Here is a 22,903-nt window from a genome sequence, read left to right on the forward strand (position 1 = left end):
CTACAGAATTCGCGTTATCATGTGGCGAGAAATTTTGGATGGAAGTGTCTTCCCCGCCTGTCTTTACAAAAAAGGGTTCTACTTCTCGGCTTCTGCTTTTATTACTCCCCTCCCCCCGTTTCATGTATAGAGATTGTGGCACCTTGGTTATAACACGTGGGCAGTTCTCCCAGACATTTTTCATGGCCCTCTATAGGGAACGTTGGGGCAAGCATATAAATTAGACATGACGCTGGGGACGCTGCTGAAGTCTGATATCGCTATTGGAATGCTGAGCCACCCGCGTACACTGGCCATGCCGATCAAGGCTGCGTCGGTCACCGGTGAACTACTCAATGGAGATTTGGTCGCATAAACGTAGACTCTAAGTAGACTAGCTTTTGAAGACTGAATTTGTCCGGACCTGCAACATCCAATTTGGAACTCCATTAATCTTCGCAGAAAAAAAAAAACTCCATGCCTGCGTGTTCCCTCACACGGATCCTTGCCAGGTTAAACGGAAATGCGAGCTCTAGGCATGGAAAGCCCTGATAAGTCCCAACGGCCGCCCAAACGCAGGGGACCTCAAATTTCGGTATACTCTCATGCTGTTAGGGTCGGTAGATTCTCGTGCACTTGAGGGCAAACTGAACGTAGATAAGGCATTTGCTATGAGCGGAAAACTTCGTCAGGCAGAGAAAGACTTCCGATAAAATGCCGCAATGGGTCCTACATAGCCCGTAACCGTGATGAACAAGCCGGTGTCCTCGCACCCTGCTCTGAAGACAATATTTTCATGAGGTAGCCCGAATTGTGGGTGTTCATAATACTGTGTTTTATGAACATATCAATCAGGATTTTTTGTTTCTGTATGTGGTTAAATATCCTAATATGTTTTCGGCTCTCATAGTCCACGAAGGTTGGACATTGTAGCCGTAGCACCGCAAGAAATATAAAACTGCGAAATATGGAGCACTAGACAACAAGCGGGCTCCCTTGGTTTGTAATACTATGGGATGGATTAAGCGGCACACGTCTGAAGGGCCGAAAGGGGACCGACTGTTCAAGCGCATGGGCGCGGAAAAACTTCCCGATGCCGGATCAATTAGGAATCTGCATCTGGTCTGCCCACATCGGCCGACATGCACCTAATTAGTAGATCGGAGAACACGCTTCGATATGCACACCAATTAGGCATATGTGGCCTGCTATTTTCACCGATATCTTACCCGTTTGCAACACGATCTTTTATTCCTGTGGGTGGTGTGCTGGTGCATGTGGCCTACACAGGAACTTAATTATAAATGTGTAACCCTCTTGTTCGGACTATATGGACTAGATGGAATCTTGCTAACACTTGTAAAATTCCCATCGGCCAATTTTCAGTATTAGAAGGGCTAGGTAACTTCTAAAGTGTGATTTGCCCTCACCAGCTTCCCACACCAGTCTAAACCAGCGTTGATTGCTACTGCCACTGCAACAGCTGCACCATACACGCGGCCCGCTTTAGACAATACCGGTCCCCGTCACATAGGCTTTTTTTTTGGTTGCAGGCGAAATACCGTGCGTATGAAGCTCACAAACAAAGCTGTTGTTCATCACTTATTGGGAATGAGCTCATCTGGCAGTAAAATAAGAACTCGACGATCTTACTCATGAAGGTAAATAATTCCAAGGCGGCGTAGAAATATTTTTCGATGTCAGGAAAAAATTGCTTTAATCTCTAGTTCATTTCTCTAGTTCGCGGTGTTCTTTTAACTATTTGAGGGCCCCTCATCCGGCACCAACGAAGGGAACGAAGCGGAAAGTCGGAACACCAAATTCGAACTTCGCTGATCCCAGCCTAAACGCCAACGTAAACAGGCTTCGAACGGTGGCTTGCGCCCTTCGGCTTACATATATTTCCTTAATTCACTTTTTCATTTCGAAATCAGGAGTAAGCAAACTCGTTTAATATTTAGGGCTAAGCGTCCCTGGTCTTGCATGCATAAATTCAGTGCACATACAGCTGGCACAGAGCGTGCATGCAGGATGCTTCACGCAATTTGGTTCAGGCATAAAAAAAATACATGTGCCTCAAATACCTAACCCGACCGCATATTGTCTGCTGCCATGCGGTGAAAGTAAAATCATTTCCAGAACCTGCCTCATTATTTGCTCAGCTACTGACCCGAAAGACACGGGTTCGATCCAGCCGCTGCGGTCGAATTTCGATTGAGGCGAAACTCTACAGGCCCGTGTACAGTGCATGATGTCAATGCACGTTAAAAAACCATAAGTTGTTGAAATTTCCGGAGCCCTTCACTACGCCGCTGATAGCCTGAGACGCTTTGGGACGTTAAACCCCCATACACCGTAAACCATCATTATTTGATTAGCTGACACTATTTCTGAGAAATTTTTATGAATAACTCTATGCTCATGCGTGTTCTTTACTTCTTAGGGAGGTTCAGAAGCAGCCACAACAGCTTTCTGTAGCAACGCAATATTTTCTCTGTGGTCTTTTGTTCCGCCACGTAACCAAAGCCGGCGAAATACGAGAAAAATAAACAGATGACTTTGCTTCGGCGCTACTATGTTGTAGCCTTTCGAAATGTATTGACGCGAGAACCCTAAGCAGCCCGTGTCGCAGGAAAGTCGGCGCCGTCGTCTGCGGCCGTTGTCTGCGCCCCTGACTATGAGCGGAAAAATCTACGAAATATCCCCAAAGAACCAACGAAGGTGGACAACCTTGGTGTCACGGGACTTTCGGCGGCACAACACCCTGCTCACCGAATTGTAAGCAAACTGTCCACCGTGGCAGGTGGCAGGTATATTAATTACTGGTGGCGAGACGATGGTCTGTATGAGCAATCTGAGTCTCACAGGATCCGCCGGTGGCAGCACCTGTCATCGCAGTGTAGGGGCGCACCGTTTAACAGCTGCATCGCTGAGGTACGAGGGCTTCTGGAGATGTAGAGAATGACTGATTCCACATTAACCAAATAAAGCTGTCACGTCATACGCTTACAGCGGTGCTTATGTGTTCCATCCAATTTTTTCCTTTTATGAACGAACCCTGCGCACTGCCTGTGCCACTGTGAGCGACTTCCGCTCATTGAACGGGGGCACAATGAAAAAAAATAAAATAAAAACGAGATGGAGTCGAACTGCACGGCTTCACTAGTTTGTGTGAAGCTGAACATTGAGGCCGACCTCGAGCATACCACAGATAAGTAAAATAATTATTACCGTGACTGGGATATGAAAACCCTGGCGAATAGACCAGCTTCGCTTGCCCCTCCGCGAGAGCACTATAGGTTGACGCAGCAGCCGATCGCGCCTCGTTTTAAACTGCAACACACTTTCGCGCTCTGCACTGCACGTCGTCGTCTTCATCAACTAATACTACTTTCAAACTAATATTCGCGCTTTCAGCTATGTGGCGCTAGTGACAGATGCGTTGCCATGGACAACTTTGTGGCAGAAAACGGCACTAGAGCAACACGCGTTGTTGTTGACAACATTGCTGCAAAAACGCGCCACTGGAGCATAGGCCGCCGGCGTACACTGGGTAAATTGTCATTTAGGATGGAAAAGTTGCAGACGCGCGTAACTGCGGCCAAGTGTTAGTGGGCAGCACAATCGCGTTTTCAGGTACGTGGCGCTAGTTTCCATCTGCAAAAAACTGTCCTTTCGCACAATATTTTGTGCTTAGCGGTGCTAAACCATCAGTCATTTTCTTTTCTGGCATATCTTAAGATTGTGCCAAAGCAATCATATACAGGCACATTCTTCCTCGGAACCCACCTAGCTTTTAGCTATTTATTGCCAAGAACACACCTCATTCGTTTTTTTTTTTTGGCAATCATTACTAGATGGAAGTGCAGGACGAACTTTAGAGGCATAGATTTGAGAAGTATAGCAACATTAGACCATCCCCATTAAGTGTTGAGCCGCCGCATTGGCTCAGTAGTTATGGCGCTCGGCTGCTGTCATAAAATACGTGGGTTCGATCCCGGCTGCGGCGGTCGAATTTCCATGGAGGCGAAATTCTAGAGGCCCGTGTACAATGCGATGTTAGTGCAGGTTAGAGAACCCTAGGTGGTCCAAATTTTCGGTGCCTTTCACAACGGCGTCCCTTATTGCCTTAGTCGCTTTTGGACGTTAATCCCCCACAAACCCATAAATCTATTAAGTGTTAATTACCGTAGATTATTGCACATTTGCCTCATAATTACGGTAAAATTGACCAGACACTTAACCTCATCCTCTGGTTACGACGCCAAAGCTTTAATGTCTACACTCAGCGGCTCGGGGTCGCCTTTGCGTACGCTACGTTGGTAGGGAGACTGTTCTTTTCAATAACACAGAACTCTTAACCAAGCCCTGAAGAATTGTGACTGCATTAGATATCCCTTCCGCGCAAGTACTGCTCTGTCGTTTCTGTTCTGCCCATGTGCCCTTATGTGGGGAATCAGTCATTTGCTGCATCGGATTCGTCCGTCACGAGGAGTCCTCATACCACTCGTGGCGCAGTGGTCATCGGCCAAGCGATACGCCACTGCCCCGGTAGATTCAAGCACAGCCACCGGTGAAACTTGTGAGTCCCAGGTTGCTCTTCCGGAGGAACCTTTCGTGATCGATCGTTAATGTAAGTGCGACCTGCCACATTGGTAGGTCGTTAAAACGTCACAATGCGTGTGCCATTTGACACCTTCCATCTGCTTTTCACAGGACGCCACCGACGCTGAAGTTGCGGTTAAAACGGGACCATTTACGCTATTCCGTGGAAATGAACGTCACTGGTTTACTATGGCAGTCAACACTCAGCGCAATCGCAGAACGAACATTAAAATCAAAGACTACTCTACACATTGCAAGAGTGGTCTTTTTCCATCCATGTGTACTCAACACGATCTTACGTTCCACAGTTACCTCACAGTTAAAATTAAGGAGGAAAATGCTGGGCTAAATAAAAAACTTCCCCAGGGTGGTTGCGACTCTGTAATGCGAGATACAGCGATAGCTGTTTAAGCGTTTAGTTTTTGGGACATATTACTGGCCCAGTGGTATAGGTTTAGGGTACGGCTAAATGGGAAGAACCCGCAACCGAAAGAGGAGGAGGAGGATGAAGAATGATAAGGAAAGGCATTGATGATGACCGGAAGAAGCAACCGGTTTGCTACCCTGCACTGCGCGAAAGGGACGAGAGGTTATAAAGGTGAAAGAGAAAGGGGAGTAACAGGAAAGTGAAGTCAGTAAGCGTGCGTTCCTCTCTTCTTTCACTCCCTCCTTTATCCCTTTCCTTACGGCGCGGTTCAGGTGTCCAACGATATATGAGACAGATACTGCGCCATTTCCTTTCCACCAAAAACCAATTATTATTAAGCGTGCGGCAAAATAGCAAACTATTCTGCATGCCGGAGGTTCTCAGTGCTTGGGAGACCTCCACCGCCGACGATGGCCACGTCCAGTGGCCGATAATCTTAATTTCCGTCAGTGGGCGTGGCTCTAGACGCTCCAGCGCATGACAGAAAGACTGCGACCAAAGGGCGGTTACTGTAGACGGAACCGAAGCAAGCTACCTTGCTAGGAGGAGGGTATGAAGATAACAAAGATTGCGCAAATGTATGGCTGCGCTTCAGCAAATTTCCGAGTGCTAACCGTGAAAAAATAACGTAATGATGAGCAACCGGAGAGGGATCGCTGCAGAAATCACACTCTGAGTGATTATCGAGGCAGGACGGTAAAGAGGGATGAATAACCGGAAGGTGGTTACCATGGAAGCAGTAGGGTAGGAAGAGATTTTAGGAATGCGTAATCGAAGGGTGATTGCTTTGTGAGCAACGTTGCGCATTGTAAACGTGAAATCAGGTTTGTATGGCTGGAGTGAAACAAATCTCAACTGGTGAGTGGTCACCATGGAAAGAAGAGAGGATGGCCAGAGCGAAGGAATCTAGCACGGGTAGTTAGTGACGGCTGCAGCAAAACAAGGCTCAGTAGAGGCTCAGCGCTGTCAACGCTGTCGGCGCTGCCCACATCGAACGACGGACGGGGGAGGAATGCTTGTCAATAAAAGAGTATGTGTGGAAAAATAGCCAGAGCGTTCAATATTTTTACACGTATTCATATCGCTGTCAACATTTTTACTTCATTATATAGTGAAATAAAAATATTCAACAGCTGTCGCAGAGTCTCGCTTTAGGGAGTGGTAATCTCCCAGTACGTTTTTCACGTATTTGGTGAACTAACGTGACAATGTATGTGGCATCGCTGTTTTCGTCAAGGAAGATGATTTGAAAACATTTTTGGCATAGTGCCTACTTAAACACTAGGGGTCCTCTGAGCTGCATTTTTCCCCTTACTTGGACTTCTTTACTCTAAACATGAAAAATTCAACACACAAAAGAAAAAAGCAATCTTACACGTGTCCGAGCTCGTGCGCCATGACGCGCACTCCATCGTATGTTCCCGCCGTGTCTTCACCTAAGCCAACCTTTTCACGCGAGCAGGCTCCACCAATGAAAGCAATGCCTGAATAAAAATGAAGAAAGGTGAAGAAGATTGTTCCCGAACACTGTGTCAGGACACCCCAAACGAGATAACGCTGAGCATCCGGCAGTGCTATAGACCCGTCCAAAAATCTACAGATATGGTTGAATAACTTGAAAAATCTATTTTGCACACCATGCTCTCCTGCTAATATAGCATTACATTAGCGTATTTTTTAATACAGTTTTTGTTGACTTGTTTGTTTCAGCCGGAAAGCCTGACAAGCCTTTGCAAGCTATTACGACAAAAAAACTTTGGCGATTAAAGAGCGGAGGAACGGGATAAACGGCTATACAGCGACCGCTGCGAACACCAACTCGGTCTAATACAGTCAGAGTTGTACGTAATTGATCACTTGTAATCGATTACTTACTAATAATTACATTTTTTGTGTAATTTTGTAAACAATAGACTACATTTTTCTCATGGTAACGTTTTGGGCAATTCAGTTACGGTTTTTCTGCAGTCGATTGCAGGTAATGAATTACTTTGCAAAAAAAGGCTACCAAGGGGAAGCGTTCGTGACGATGTAATTGTGTCAGATATTTCTTAATAGGGTAGAACGTTGTGCCAGTTGGTGTAGCGACATAGTTAAAAGCTTTGCGCAGAATAACACAAGACGGGAGGGAGAAACACGCACACACACACACGAGCGCAAACTTGCAAATGTATTTTCAGAAATGATACATCGCCTTAAGAAGCAGAGAGGGCGCAAGCGTACAAAATTCAGAACATCACGTGTGGGAAGAAAAGAGCATGCTCATAGATACAGTAAAAATTGCATCAAGAATAGGCACATTCAGAATATTATCAGAACTAATCGGAATTGAAGAACAAAAGCAGGCTATCTATTGCGGAGAAAGGCGAGTTCTTTTTTTTTTAGAAGGGCCACCGAAGCCTTACTCACGCAGCCTTCCGTGGTGCTAATTTTAAGGGCCTCTACAATTTCCCGGGCCAGCTTATCGGAAGCTCGCCCGATAACAACAGTAGAACGGACGAAAGGACGGCACTGCTGATTCTTCTTCTCATTCCGGCCAGTATAGTGTTCGCATTTGAGGCAATGCAAAGACAGGTTCGAGCCACCACTTGCGCCCAGGGAATTTGCATGCTCTCTGAGCCTGTCATTGAGACAGCGTCCTATCTGGCCTATGTACACAGACCCACAGCTGTGCGGAATCTTTTACACCACACCAAAAGTGCAAGGTACAAACTGAATTTGGCGTTTGATTACACATTTGTTCTCCTTTGCCCTTTTGCTTTGACACCTGCAGGTCATGGCGCACAGGCAGGATAATTTCAAGGGGGCTGTAAAAACGACATCAACTCCGAACTTATTAGCCACCCTCTTGAGATTGTGCGATAGCTTGTGCGCATAAGGAATGACTTGAAGAGATCTTTTTTATCTTGCCAGCGTGGGGTGAGGAACATCGACGGCCCTCTCAAGCCTACTAATTTGTTTGAGCAGCGACTTCGCCACATAACCTATTACCGATATCGGGAATCCGGCTTGCTCCAAACGTTCAACCTGGGGGTCAAAACTGGATTCGACCCTATGCGTGCATGACTTTGAAAGGGCTGATCCAAGACAAAAAGACACAATGCCACGTCTTACGAGCTTAGAATGAGATGAGTCATATGGCAACACTGCTTTCTTCGAACGCGGCATATAAGCCCAACAAAGGTGTTTGTCAATACTGAAAAATAATTTTAGATCGGAAAATTGCAGACAGTTGGCCTGTGGTAGTTCAAGGGTAAAATTCAGTCTTCGAGCAAGCAAAACACTTCCCCAAGACAGAGTCAGCAACCGTATAAACGTAATTGTTCAAAATAAGTTGTAGGAGGACTAGAAAATCGTCAACGTACCTAAAATACCAACAATGCTTTGGTTGTCAAGATCAGCCTTCATGTCTCGGTCAAATTAAACTAAAGATATCTCGCATAAAACTGGCGCGACACAAGAGCCAATATATATCCCACGTTTTTGAACATAGTACCCATACTCAAACCTGACTACCATCGAATTCAAGTAGAGGCTCAATAACTTTAAAAAGCCAGCCAATGAAACACCACATAAGCTTTGAAAAGCCACTGCGCCAGCTTCTTCTATGCACTCACGGACGGCCAAGAAAAGTTCCTCGTGCGGCACAGAATAAAACAATTCCTCAATGTCCACCGAAAACCCAGAGTTATATCTTCCAGCGTCCTCTCGAAGTTGATTTACCAGGGTATCGGAACTGTCAAGCTTAAAAGAATCATCAGTCACAAGCGTGCTCAGGTGACTCTAAAGATATTTGCTAACCAGTGCCTGCCAGCAGTCTCTCTCCGTGATAATGGCCCTGAAAGGGTTCTGGGGTTTGTGTGTTATCGCTGTAAAAAAAAATTCAACGTATCTGACTTGCATTCCTTCACGGCTTTCATTAGCTTGTCCATGTTCAGATCACGCAGCAACGCCAAAGCGCCGGCTTTAAGTTCTGCGGTTTCTGCTTACACACTCTGAAGTTCTTCAGCACCGCTGTCCTAGCCTTTTCACCGAACATCTGACAAGGCATAACGGCGAAGCCTCCCTCTTTATGAACTTGCAACAAGGCCAAGTCTGACCCACTAAAGAAATCAGCAACGTCACGCAGAATTGCCTTCCCGGTTTGCTTTGCGGAATAGCTGCTGCACACAGCATGAAAACCTTCAGCTAGGCAACGCGCCCGTTCTTCGTCATCTGGAGCCTTCTCGGCTATTCTGCGCACCGAAGCAAGGACGTCTTCTTTCTCAAGTGGGGTCTCAACCGCAAACTTCGGCCCACGCTTCAAGACCTTGGCTATTTTGGGTGCAACATAGACACCTCCGAGAAGAACGAGAGGAGCCATACATTTCTTGTTCCTTGCAGTCTTGAGAAGGCTTTGAAGAAGGCGGCACCACAAAAACTCCGTGCCAGCATGTACAGATCTTCGATAGCCCTGCAAGAGCTTCAATCCAGAACCAAACCCTCCAACGTTGCAGCAGCTCAGTCGAAGCCAGTCGTTGAGCAGACGAACTTGGCGCCAGCATTCTCATTTGAGGATCTTAGCAATTCGTATAACGTGACATTGTGTCTTCTGGCCTTAGATCATATCTTTCAAGGTCATGCACGCATAGGGTTGAATCTAGTTTTGACCACCAGGTTAAACGCTTGGAGCGAGCCGGATTCCCGTGATCGGTAATAGGTTCTGTAGCGGAGTCACTGCTCAAACAATTTAGTAGGCTTGAGAGGGTCGTCGATGTTTCTCACCCCACGCTGGCAAGAGAAAAAAGACCCTTTCAAGCTATCGCACATGCACAAGCTCTCGCACAATGTCAAGAGGGTGGCTAATAAGTTCGAAGTTGATGTCATTTTTAGAGCCCCCTTGAAATTGTCCCGCCTTTGCGCCATACCAGCAGGTGCCAAAGCAAAAGGGCAAAGAAGAACAAATGTGTAATCAAACACCAAACTAAGTTTGTGCCTTGCACTGTTGGTATGGTGTATAAGATTCCGCACAGCTTTGGGTCTCTGTACATAGGCCAGACAGGGCGCTGTCTCAATGACAGGCTCAGAGAACATGCCAATTCCATGGGCGTAAGCGGTGGCTCTAACCTGTCTTTGCATTGCCTCAAGTGCGAACACTATACTGGCAGGAATGAGAAGAAGAAACAGCAGTGCCGTCCTTTCCTCCGTTCTACTGTTGTTATCGAGCGAGCTTCCGATAGACTGGCCCGGAAAATTGTAGAGACCCTTAAAATTACCACCACGGAAGGTTGCGTGAGTAAGGCTTCGGTGGCCCTTCTCAAAAAAAGATCGCCTTTCTCCGCAATGGATAGCCTGCTTTTTTTGTTCAATTCCGATGAGTTCTGATAAGATTCTGCATGTGCCTATTCTTGATGCAATTTTTACTGTATTTATGAGCGTGCTCTTTTCTTCCCACACGTGATGTTCTGAATTCTGTACGCTTGCACCCTCTCTGCTTCTTAAGGCGATGTATCATTTCTGAAAGTACAGTTGCAAGTTTGCGCTCGTGTGTGTGTGTGTGTGTGTGTGTGCGTGTTTCTCCCTCCCGTCCTGTGTTATTCTGACGAAGGTTTTAATTATGTGAGATACTTCTGCAGCTCATGCAGGCCTCACGTGTCGTGTTTTCCGCAGTCTGCGTTGCCGGTGTAGCTGGAGCCATCTATCGATGCTTCTTGCTATAGTGTTGCCTATCTAATTTGTTGTAATAAAAAACTGCTTTTTATTTGAACTCTAAAAAACAGCGCCAAGATGGTGTGGGCGATTAGAAATATTACTTAAAGAATGGTTACCAATTGATGTGTTTAGCTTCAAAGGGACATATTTTACAGGTACAGACATCACCCGTGAACGTATAGCACACAATCAAGCCGCGATAAACATGATTTCACCGCACAGTCATTGCTTATTAACAGCACACACCAGAGTTCCAAACAGCAAAAGAACGAGAAAATCGATATAAAACAGGCTTATAACCTTGAATAAACGAGAAAAAACCTCCGTTTTTCAAGGCAGAAGAGTATGTCTACTAGCAATTTCACGCCAAATGAGAAAAATGGAAAAGGCAAAAACAAGCAGCCCGTATGGACAGTGCAAACCATTCGAAGCAAAGCAATGTCAAAAACCAAAAAAGGCGATCCCAGTCAAAGGCTAATGAAGACATATGAAAATCTCTGAAAACATGGCAGGAATCTGCAGAATAAGAAAGAAACAGTCTACACGTGTCCGTCCAGAAATCGCAGCTCTTTATCGGTGATTGAAACATATAGTGTGCTGACGCACTTCTCAACCGCTTTAGAAACAAGAAATGCTTGGATAATCTCTCGATGCAGTTTGCGTTTGGTGTATGCAAGAAACTTTGCTTAGTTGAAGATCGGTTTAGAACCACAGCTCATAAAATAGTATCCCAAGAAGCCACCGGATTTGTTTTTATGTTCAAGTTGCGTCCTCTGGTACTGTCGTTACAGCATCTTCCTGTTTGTCCAATTTAACACTATTGCAGGTGAAGGGGATCTGATAGATAAGTTTCCTCCTGATTTTTTTGCACTTGATGGCGTGATTCTCAGAGCGTGATTCGTGCTTTCTATCACCAAGCATTGCACAGATCTTCCCAAGCTTGCATGGGGCAGATAAAACTACGTAGATTGCAATCTTAATTGCAATCTTAACATTGTGTGACAATGGTGGAAATACAGAATAACCTGGCTGTTCGCTTCATGCTTCGCTTTTCTGTCTCTGTTTTCTGTTTGGTAGAGCTGGCTTTCACAAATGCAAGAAAGAAATGGACATGGATAGCGAGCAATTAATAGGCCCGCCAATTGGTTATGGAATCTTTGGTTCAAAAGCTGCGGGTAAGGTTTATTTAGACCTGCCTGAAGACCAGTGCTAGCTGCAGTCTGTTTTATCAACTTAGAATCAGCGCTACCGAAATATAGTGCAGTTTTCTTGGACCTGGGTTAGTACCTACAGCATAGTTGTGTTTAAGAGAACTTGAAGACGACATCTAAAAACTGTATCGCTTTGTCAACAGGAAACTCACCGATGAACTTGAGACCACTTGGTGATATGCTGTAGATACGCGGGATTTCAACAGGGGTAGTCCCCACGATGTAAAGTTGCACCTCTTCTAAGAAGGCAAAGAAATCTTCTACGCAGTAGTATAACTTGCTCACATGTGGACCAATAAAGTTTTTTTTTCTTTTTTGGTCCCTCTCGGACAGGCATATCTCGCACAGCATTGGAGCAACTGAGGAACCTGTACATATTCCGGGCTTCAGTAAATAAAACTGATCACCGAAGCTGATCACTGTGGATTCTCATTGAATTAAACTATGCCCATAAATTCGATGCAAAAAAGAGCGGTGCTTCATAGAGGACGTAGAAATTTGCATCGAAGCATTGCGAAACTACGGGCGAGAGCGCAACGTGCAGCACTTACATCCAAAGTGTACAGGGGAGTGGCTGATATCTTCTGGAAGGAACGTTGCAAATTCAGTGATGACAATTTTAAAAAAGAAATGCTGTTTAAATATGCCAACGTGCAAAAAATATCATGAAAGCCACACTAGGTTATTGTTGTTTGAGTGATTTTGTGTGATGACAACAAAGCTCGAAGAAAAGTAACGCACTACTTAATTGATTACTATTCTGCACTTAATAAGATACTCTTCTGGAGTGTTATTGACAACTGTAATCAGTTACATTTCGGATAGAGCAATTGTAGTTATAATCGGTTACTTATTTTCTGTAACGTTTACAAGACTGAGTACAGCCACTTTGGTGGCATAGGATAGCAGAGCCCTGGACTCTGAGAAACTGACCATTCAAGTCAGGTGGACAAGATCAACAGAAGCGGCTTTGGCGATAACACAAATGTAGACAAGAAGAAGGGAGAAGGCCGAGAATACGAGATTTAAATAGTTTTTCCCTCCTTCCTTCCTTCCTTCCTTCCTTCCTTCCTTCCTTCCTTCCTTCCTTCCTTCCTTCCTTCCTTCCTTCCTTCCTTCCTTCCTTCCTTCCTTCTTTCCTTCCTTCCTTCCTTCCTTCCTTCCTGCCTGCCTGCCTGCCTTCCTTCCTTCCTTCCTTCCTTCCTTCCTTCCTTCCTTCCTTCCTTCCTTCCTTCCTTCCTTCCTTCCTTCCTTCCTTCCTTCCTTCCTTCCTTCCTTCCTTCCTTCCTTCCTTCCTTCCTTCCTTCCTTCTTTCCTCTTGCCTTTATTCCTTTCTTAGCGATTGAACAGTTTAGAAACTAAAGAAAAATAGGCCAAAATTTCCACTTTTTTTTAAGGCAGCGGCTGCTCCTTACATCATGTACTATATGTTTACCCAAAATTGCGGTTGAAAATACTGAAAAAACCTTACCCCGTAGCCCGCTGCTCCATCCATCAAAAGCATTTGAGGCCATATCTAACCTGAAAACACGAATAAATATTAATAAAGCTCAAAAACAATTATTGTTTACAAAACTGTTTTCTTTTCCCACCCTGTCATGAGATAGACAACGTCATAAACTCCGTATTTTGCGAAGATAGTGTTAACGTATCGTTGAAGCTTCAAAAGTGTGTTAAATCCATCGATCTTCTTTTCTTCAACATGCACTAAATACGACTCTTCTTCAGCTATCTGCAAAAAATGGTTACAAATGAATAACAAATATAACCGCAAATATCAGGGCGAAAACAATCGCAAATATATATGTAAAGAGCATTCTTACCGAAGTAACCTTAATCGCGCGCAACACAATTTGCACCTTTGGTGCTGACACTGTCATATACTTCAGATTCACCTGGGATAAAGGAAATATATCCCCTTGAGAAGCATTCAAGGAATATCTAAGCTGGCAGATTTTAAAACACTGCGCCAAAAGTGTCAGTTGCTTCTTTCTAAGCAAAAAAATTCGATAGCATTCAGAGTAACTCTGGGAAGCTTTGATGTTTTCATAATTTTTAAAAACACTTATGCCGCCATATTGCTAGAAATGCTGTGAAACACCGATCACAACATGGATTCAAGAAGGCTACAAAAAAGACAATGCTAAATATTAAGCAGTATTTAATAATGTAGGCTGGGTAGCAATGTACAGCACATCGAATTAATTCCAAAAACGAAATACAAAATTCGAGACAAAAAAATGCACTATACGTAAATATCAGTAATACTGGAGCAACAACAAAGGATCGCTCGTGAAAGCAGTTTCTGTCGGTTGACCTATACAGAAAAATAAAAACCTTTTCATAAAGCTGAATGTAAGAACTAATATCATGTATTATCACACTGCCAAACTACGAGCCCCACTAAATTTCGCGGTGCCACTGTCTTTGAGGAAGTACTTTGTCGCGTGCCGCAGAACTTGTCTGCCGTATATGATATTGATCGAAGTCTTAAACACTTCTTCCTACATTGCCTTTCTTCAAAATGTCACACAATAAACAATAAAGCAAAATTGGTACGGATGGTTACTTGGTCTGCTAGGGTGCTCGAGCAGGCGATCAATGAAGCATCTTCCCCTCTCCCCATTGCACTGCAGCAAGGCAATCGTATTTTTTTATCTTTAATGCAAACCACTGTACCAACTTATTCCTGCTCTTCTGACCTCTTTCAAACATCGTTCTTTGATTAAGCTTCAGCACAAGTCTCTAACTTTTTCGGGAGTAAAAATGAATGCAGTCCATTTCTTCCAGAGAATAGTTTCATGTACAGGAATATATTGTGTGGGTGTGGTATGCAGGCTCTCCTGGACTTGGATGGCTGGTGAGCGCTATTCCGCATGCGCCTCATGGTGATGTAATCACGCAGCCAATATTCCACCCAGCAACGAAGCACCAGAAGGGCTGTGAGGCTGATGACGCCGTGTGTCGGATGTGAACATTTTATGTGGGGGGTGATATGTGCAATTCGTGTGAGCAATAGGACAATGTGGGCCACCGACAAAACCCTCCCGTCCTTGCAATGTGTTGGGGTAGTTTGCTTAAAAAACGAACGTTGGATTATGATGTACGTTTGGGCTTCTAGTACTAATATGGGACCACCGCCTGAGGTGGTTATGACGAAAACCTTTATTTTATTGAAAAGAAGGGTGACTAGGGGACCGGTCCTCATGGCCGGTGCGTCAGTCTAGGATTCTGATAGGTTCTTCTATCCTCCGCGCTCACGCGATTAGCCACTGCTGATGGCATAGCTGGACGAATATATACAAAGGCAAGCCTAAGTTGTGTTCCATTCGGTCGCTATACGAGCTCCACGTCGGTATTAAAGGGGCCGCCCAAGCTGATAGCTTAAAGCGGACATACATTCCCTGTAGCACCCTTACACGTTCCGTCTCTCTACAAAGAGCTGGAGAGGGGCGTATTCTTAGTCTGCGTTTTTCAACCTAAGCCACCCTTGACTGAACGTCTCGTGAGGGTTTTCTAGTATACAGCCTACATCTGCACCTTGTCTGTTCTCAAGGAGGCCATAAGGAGCAGTTCAAGCTTAATGTAGAGCCGTTGGCAAGGTTAGCTCATTTAATACCGATCTGGAAGCCACGGAGGATGAAGAGGTGGCCGCAGGAGTTATCCGAGAGCCTGCTCCAACCGCACTGAACATGTGAGACAGACGGGCCCAACGTGACATGTTAACCTGGGCGCTTCACAAGAACGATGTCGGCAAATGCGCAAGCCTTTTAATGCAGTGTAAGGTGGGGTTTATTCTGAGAAGCTTCCTAACGGGAGCAGGGCCAACAGCGCGTCAGCTAGTCCAACCGAGAGCGTGTGCCAGGCGATGACCATGCATCTCGCGCATATGCTTATCGTCTTCTTTACAATGAAGCCAGGAGCATGCACCAGGCGATGACCATGCGGCTTGCGCATATGCTCGTCGTCTTCTTTACAATGACCCCCGGACAGAAGAGGAGCCATCCTGGCGACTTAAGAGGCGGACAAGACAGCGAGGTCGTAGTATCTCTTGAGGCGCTGAACATGTACAGTCTCATGGCCGCAGCGTATGAGATCGGGTGACAGCATGAGGGGCTCAACAATATAGTTCACTGGAGATGTTTGTTCCCGGACACGATATGGCCCTTGATATTTAGCCAGCAATTTCCGGAAGAGGCCCGGAGTACTGGAAGGTATCCATAGCCAGACAAGAGAGCCGGGAGAGAAATGTGGGGGACGTTGATTTTTATAGTGTCGCGTTTTTTGAAGGGACTGGGTAGCTGTTGTGAGCTACCGGGCGATCTGGCGGCAGTCTTCGGCATGCCTGGCGGCTTCGGAGACGGTGGTGCACTCAGTTGCGTCAGGGTGGTAGGGGAGAATAGTATCAATGGGAACGGAGGGATGGCGGCCATAAAGGAGGAAGAAAGGAGAAAATCCTGTCGTAGATTGCGTAGCAGTATTGTACGTGAACGTAATATAAGGGAGAATATGGTCCCAGGTCGTGTGGTTCGAACTGACGTACATAGCCAGCATGTCCCCCAGAGTGCGGTTAAAGCGTTCAGTGAGGCCGTTGGTCTGAGGGTGGTAAGCGGTGGAAGTCCGATGGATGACGTTGCACTCACGGAGCAGAGATTTGATTACATCAGATAGGAAGACACGGCCTCTGTCGCTGAGGAGTTCTCGAGGGGCACCGTGTCGAAGGATGAACCGACGCAGAAGAAAGGATGCCACATCCTGTGCCGTGGCAGCAGAGAGCGCGGCGGTTTCAGCATACCGCGTGAGGTGATCGGCGGCAACAATGATCCAACGTTTGCCAGAAGCAGTATAGGGGAGGGGTCCATATAAATCAATGCCAACGCGGTCGAAAGGGCGAGGCGGACAAGATACCGGCTGCAACTCACCAGCAGTACAGGTAGTGGGTGTCTTGCGGCGTTGGCAGTCGAGGCGCGAGCGTGCGTATTTCAAAACGAAATTGTACATGCCACGCCAGTAGTAGCGGAGCCGGAGGCGCGTGTAAGTCTTGAAAAGGCCTGCGTGACCGCATTGCAAGTCAGTGTGAAAACATGCGCAGATATAGGACCGTAGGCGGCGAGGAATGACGAGGAGCCATTTTCGTCCGTCAGAATGATAATTACGGCGATAAAGCAGGTTATCTCGGATCTCAAAATGAGAAGCTTGACGGCGCAGCGCACGGGATGGATTAACCGCCGATGGGTCGGAGAGAAAGTCCAGAAGAGCACGAATCCATGGATCCTTGCGCTGTTCAGAAGGCATGTCACCGACGGTGGGAGATTGCTCAGGGGTTCCAATTTCGCAGAGGCTGGCAAGTTCAGCGGGGAGCGAGACAAGACGTCGGCGTCCTGATGTTTGCGGTCCGACCGGTACACGACTCGGATGTTGTATTCTTGAAGACGCAGCGCCCAGCGCGCCAGGCGGCCGGAAGGATCTTTCAGAGAGGAAAGCCAACAAAGGGCGTGATGATCCGTAACGACGTCGAAAGGACGGTCGTACACGTAAGGGTGAAACTTGCCTAAGGCCCACACAATGGCGAGGCACTCTTTATCAGTCACAGAGTAGTGAGACTCAGCCTTTGTAAGTGTGCGGCTGGCATAGGCAACGAAATATTCGTCGTATCCGTGTTTGCGCTGAGCGAGCACTGCACCGAGACCAATACCATTGGCATCCGTGTGAACTTCAGTCGGAGCCGCCGGGTCGAAATGACGCAAGATGTGAGGTGCCGCGAGGAGACGACGTAAGGTGTTGTAGGCGTCGTCGCAAGCGGGTAACCAAGCCGAAAAATCGACATTGGCGCCGAGGAGCTGAGTCAAAGGGGCAGCAATTGAGGCAAAGCTGCGAATGAAACGCCTAAAATAGGAGCAGAGCCCTAGGAAGCTGCGAAGTTCCTTATTGGTGGAAGGTTTAGGAAAGTCAGTCACGGCACGAAGTTTCGCTGGGTCAGGGCGTACATCGTCTTTCGACACAACGTGACCTAAAATTGTCAGTTCACGGGCTGCAGAGGTGCATTTTTTTACGTTTAGCTGCAGGCCTGCGTTTTTGAGGCATGTCAAGACGTCCCGCAGGCGGGATAGATGCGTTTGGAAGTTAGGTGAAACGATAACGATATCGTCCAGGTAGCACAGGCACGTCTTCCACTTGAGGCCACGCAAAACGGTATCCATCATTCGCTCAAAAGTAGCAGAAGCGTTACACAGGCCGAAAGGCATGACGGTAAACTCGTAGAGGCCGTCAGGGGTCACGAACGCTGTTTTGCACGATCTGCAGCTGCGATTGGGACCTGCCAATAACCAGAGCGCAAATCAAGCAAAGAAAAGAGCTCCGCGCTTTGTAGACAGTCCAGGGCGTCATCAATACGGGGCAGAGGGTAGACTCTTTGCGTGTGATCTTAGTAATGCGGCGGTAATCGACGCAAAACCGAACGGAGCCATCCTTCTTTTTGACGAGGACAACCGGGGAGGCCCAGGGGCTGGTGGAAGGCTGAATAATGCCGCTCTGAAGCATGGCGTCTACCTGTTCTTCAATAACTCTTCGTTATGCGGCGGAAACACGATATGGGCGCTGTAGCAGAGAGGCATGGGCGCCGGTTTCAATGTGATGCTCGACAGTCGACGTGCGCCCCAAACCGCATAGGTGGCAATCGAAGGACGAGCAAAACTCCTCAAGTAGCGCAAGAAGCTGGGTTCGCTGAGTTGGAGGTAGAGTGGCGTCGATAGAGCGAAGGAATAGGTCGGTCAACAATGGGGCGGGCGCAGGAGTAGGTGAGCTGAGGGCGTCCATGGCGACCGGCGGTGATTCTGCGGCAGCATCGGGATGGTTGGAAACAGAATCAAAGAGCTGCACGGCGCCGACGCATTCTCCACGGCGCAAAGAGAAGGGGCTTGAAAACGGGTTGAAGACCCACAGTGCGGTGAGTCCGGCGGAGAAAGTGAGCAGGGCATAAGGCAGCGGCAGGCAATGGCGACGCAGAAAAGTAGGAGACGGCGTTAAGAGGACACTGGCATCGCGAACACAAGAACAGGAGAGAGGCACAACCACGGAAGAGCACGCAGGAATATCGGTACTGTCGGTGACAAAAGCTTTAGCAGGAACAGGGTCACTGCAAATTTCAGTCTCTGGCACGGGTTTCGGCAACGTGGAGAGCGCTACTTGATCCCGAGCAGAGTCGATGACCGCGTCATGAAGCGATAGGAAGTCCCAGCCCAAGATGATCGAATGCGAACATGACGGCAGAACGATGAACTCAACCAAATGTAAAATGCCCGCTATGACTACTCGAGCAGTGCACGCTGCTAACGGCTGGATGAGGTGCGCACTTGCAGTCCGTAACGACAGGCCAGAAAGGGGCGTCTTCACTTTCTTCAAAGATCGGCAAAGCGCTGCATCCATGACAGAAACCACAGCGCCGGTGTCCACAAGCGCCATCACAGATACGCCCTCTACAAAAACTTCATTTAAATTGGTGGCAGACAGACGAGGCCTTTCAAATTTTGACGACTGCGCAGTTCTCGCCTCAGGAACTGCGGCACCTAGTTTTCCTCTTCAGTGGTCGAGGGACGCCGTCGCATCGGGGAGATGGAGCGTCGACGTGGAGAAGGCGAACGGTGTCCAGAGAAGGCGGTGTGCTCAGGAGACCGAGAACGGCTTAGGGGCGGCTCAGCAGGAGGTGAGTACTGAAGCTGGGACGAGTAACCGGAAACTTCAGGAGGTGTTCGTGACATGTTCATGCGTCGACGGCAAAGCCGCGCCACATGACCTGGCAAGCCGCAGAAGTAGCAGATCGGGCGGTTGTCTGGCGTGCGCCAGGAGTTTCCCAGTTGAGCAGGCGGTCGATTATTATCAGGCGTGCTCCAGGAAGTTCGCAGATGAGCAGGCGGCGAAATAAAAGCAGCGGGCTCTCGAACGGCACCAAGAGGCGGAGCATAGGTAGGTGGACGAGGTCGCGCAGCACCGTCCGCATATGTCAGTGGGGTCGCAAGAGGTGTGGACTTAAGGGCTTGCGGGAGAGCTTCAGCGACCTGTTCTTGAATGATGTGCCGCAAATTCGGAGCTATGTGTGGTGATGGCTCTTGATGGCGGGAAATAAGCGAGGGCTGGCGAGCAACTTCTTCTCGGATGAAGCTCTTGATGTGCGGTAGGAGCGATGACTGGTCTCTTGCATCGTTCAGGCCAGCAAGCGAGTCGACGTTCGTGGTGTGTTCGCGTGTCAGAGCCCTCTGCTTGCGTAGTTCGTCGAAGCTCTGACACAGGGTGAAGACTACCGCGACGGTGCGCAGGTCTCGCGCCAACAACATCTGAAAGGCGTCGTCATCAATGCCCTTGAGAATATGCCTGATCTTGTCGGCTTCGGGCATCTGAGCGTTCAGCCTCTTGCACAGATCGACGACACCCTCGATGTAACTCGTGAAGTTCTCGCCAACCTGCTGTGACCGCGCACGCAAGCGCTGTTCGGCACGGAGTTTTCTGACTGCCGGGCTGCCGAATACCTCTGAGAAGTTAGATTGGAAAGCAGACCATGATGTAAATGTCCGCCTCGTGGTTCCGATACCACAGATTCGCAACGCCCGTAAGATAGAAAATCACATTGTTCAGTTTGGATTCCGCGTCCTACTTGTTGTATGCGCTAACCCGCTCATACGATGCGAGCCAATCCTCAATATCATGGTCGTCCGGGCCACTGAAGACAGCGGGGTCTCGCTGGCGGAGAGAACCAGCACAGATGACGGCGGCCGGGCTCACTTGGACGGCTTGGTGGTTAGGCATCGCGGTAGGGGGTAGCGTTCGGTTGCGGAGTTCCAGGGCGAGAGGACGTTACCCGGCACCTGCACCAAATGTAAGGTGGGGTTTATTCTGAGAAGCTTCCTAACGGGAGCAGGGCCAACAGCGGGTCAGCTAGTCCAGCCGAGAGCGTGTGCCAGGCGATGAACATGCATCTCGCGCATATGCTCATCGTCTTCTTTACAATGGAACCAGGAGCATGCACCAGGCGATGACCATGCGGCTTGCGCATATGCTCGTCGTCTTCTTTACTGCAGTAACGTTAGGAGGGCCATGAAAATGAGAATTGTGAGGCGCTTCCGGCGGCGCCGTCGTCAGGGTGGCACCGCCACCTGGTAGCCATGCGGTGTGGCAGGAAGCATGGTTCTGGGAGAGAAATCCTTCTCACCACTGTAGGGGGAGGAAGGAATGGCCGGACCAAGAACGACTCAGTGAAACTGAATTAAAGAAGAGATTATGAATAGTAATCGACTAAGAATAGAACCAGAGATAGAAAAGAATCGAGACATGTACAAAATCAAACTTGGACTATATTGGTGAATGAATGAAAAACTGCTGTCGCATTTTGTTCGCACGCAATCCAAATCATCATCCCGAAATTTCTTCTCCTAATATGTTGTTCAATCCTGGTGGAAACAAGGCGTTTTCAAGAAGTGCACAATGCCGCTGATACAGCGCCAAAAGTCAAAATAACTTTGGTTCAGCCGAACGAAATGGCTGCAGCCTCTTCGAGCACTGCGAAAATTTCTGTCAATTCATTCCTTCTTCATAAACATCATCTTCTTGACCTAGAAACAGCTGCTTGTCGGTATTAAGGTCTGTGGTCGATTCTAATTGAACTATTATGAGCCAAAGCGCAACGGTTGTTAACTAAACATTAAGCGAACGATAAAACGAAATTATTATCCTGCTGCAAACCCTACCAAATGCTTCCGTCATGATGTGCTGCTAAAAGTTGCGTCATAAGGTCTCACTAAACAACTTCTTGCCTCTGTTGACAGAAGTCGGCACATATAAATAGTTCCGTAGTGCTGTGAACCCTCAGTTATGCAAGAGCTATTTGACTTTTAGCCATATTGAACGCTGCCTTCAGGTGATTTCACGGTACTAATACCGTAAAATACACAGAGACGAGTGCACGAGTCATTAAAGGCGTCTAACCTTTACAGCCTTGGTCCAATTCTCGCGACATGCTTTTCGGCTGGGCTGAAAAACACTTATGACACATGTCCACCTCTAAAGCTTTTTAAGGTTTGAAGAGGTCCCTTCCTCACTTTATATAATTTTTCTCTTTAGAAAGTCCAGAAAGAGCCATAGGGCTCCTATAAAGACTCCCAAAGACATTGAGGCTTTTAAACACTTAAAGAACTTTTTTTTTTGAAGCCTTTAGAACCACTCAAACACTTATCATCCTTTACTGAAACCATGGGAGAGCTCTAAAGCAGGTTTTAGGAGCAGACCGTTTAGTCTGAATACTGTTTGCCAACTTGCGGATACGTGCTCAAGGACTGCAGTGCACTGCTGTATCGACAGCTGCCCTGTGTATGTTTGTGAAAGGGCAGTGCTTGGTGAGACAATATTCATTTTTGCTTTCTTCGTGTTCTCTCCTTTGACCGCCTTTTCTATATCCTGCGCTTGCTGCCCAGCCTGTTTGGAAAACAAAGAAAGTTCTTGTCACACTGCTTAGTCATTTTTCTCCTTGAATATTCGGCTCATAAGCTCAGTATCAACCATTTTTTAAGATCGTTAACTGATGCGACCTACAAACCCTTCTTCTGTGGATTAGAATAAGCATAAGGAAGAAATCACGAAATAATAAAATGCAGGAAAGCACAGAAATGAAAAGGATTCACTCATTAACTTACCGCATTCAAGGTGATCACAACGTATCTCAGTAGATTCATCGGTGTATCAAATTGCACGGTGAAGTTCCTGTCGACCATCAATAATAATTCCGGGTATACTTTTTTGGTAATTCGTAGCCTTGAAGGAAGGAAGAAGCAAGACAACGTTTAAATAGCCACTGATAATGCGGTTCAGTGCAACTTACGTGTGTGGCGGTTAGGACGCCCAGAGGTGAATGGCGTTGCTTTGGTCCCATTAACACCTGGAACAAAATCATTTATTGCAAAATACATAATGTACCGCACTAAAATTATATCTGACGCCTTGCTAG

General features: G+C 47.2%; 1 pseudogene across 1 annotated transcript in view; it reads right to left on the minus strand.

Moving 5' to 3' along the window:
- LOC144103489 (venom metalloproteinase BumaMPs1-like) overlaps window positions 1-22,903 on the minus strand; it is a 99,201-nt pseudogene that overhangs the window by 31,490 nt on the left and 44,808 nt on the right. Inside the window, exons 6-10 of the transcript XR_013308300.1 lie at window positions 22,593-22,690; window positions 13,737-13,808; window positions 13,506-13,645; window positions 13,385-13,434; window positions 6,387-6,495 (exon numbers count right to left, since the gene is read on the minus strand). The product of XR_013308300.1 is annotated as a venom metalloproteinase BumaMPs1-like (transcript). The remainder of the gene's footprint in view (window positions 1-6,386; window positions 6,496-13,384; window positions 13,435-13,505; window positions 13,646-13,736; window positions 13,809-22,592; window positions 22,691-22,903) is intronic.

This window comes from Amblyomma americanum, chromosome 9, assembly GCF_052857255.1.
Source record: "Amblyomma americanum isolate KBUSLIRL-KWMA chromosome 9, ASM5285725v1, whole genome shotgun sequence".
In the NCBI taxonomy this organism is placed as follows: Eukaryota; Metazoa; Arthropoda; class Arachnida; order Ixodida; family Ixodidae; genus Amblyomma; species Amblyomma americanum.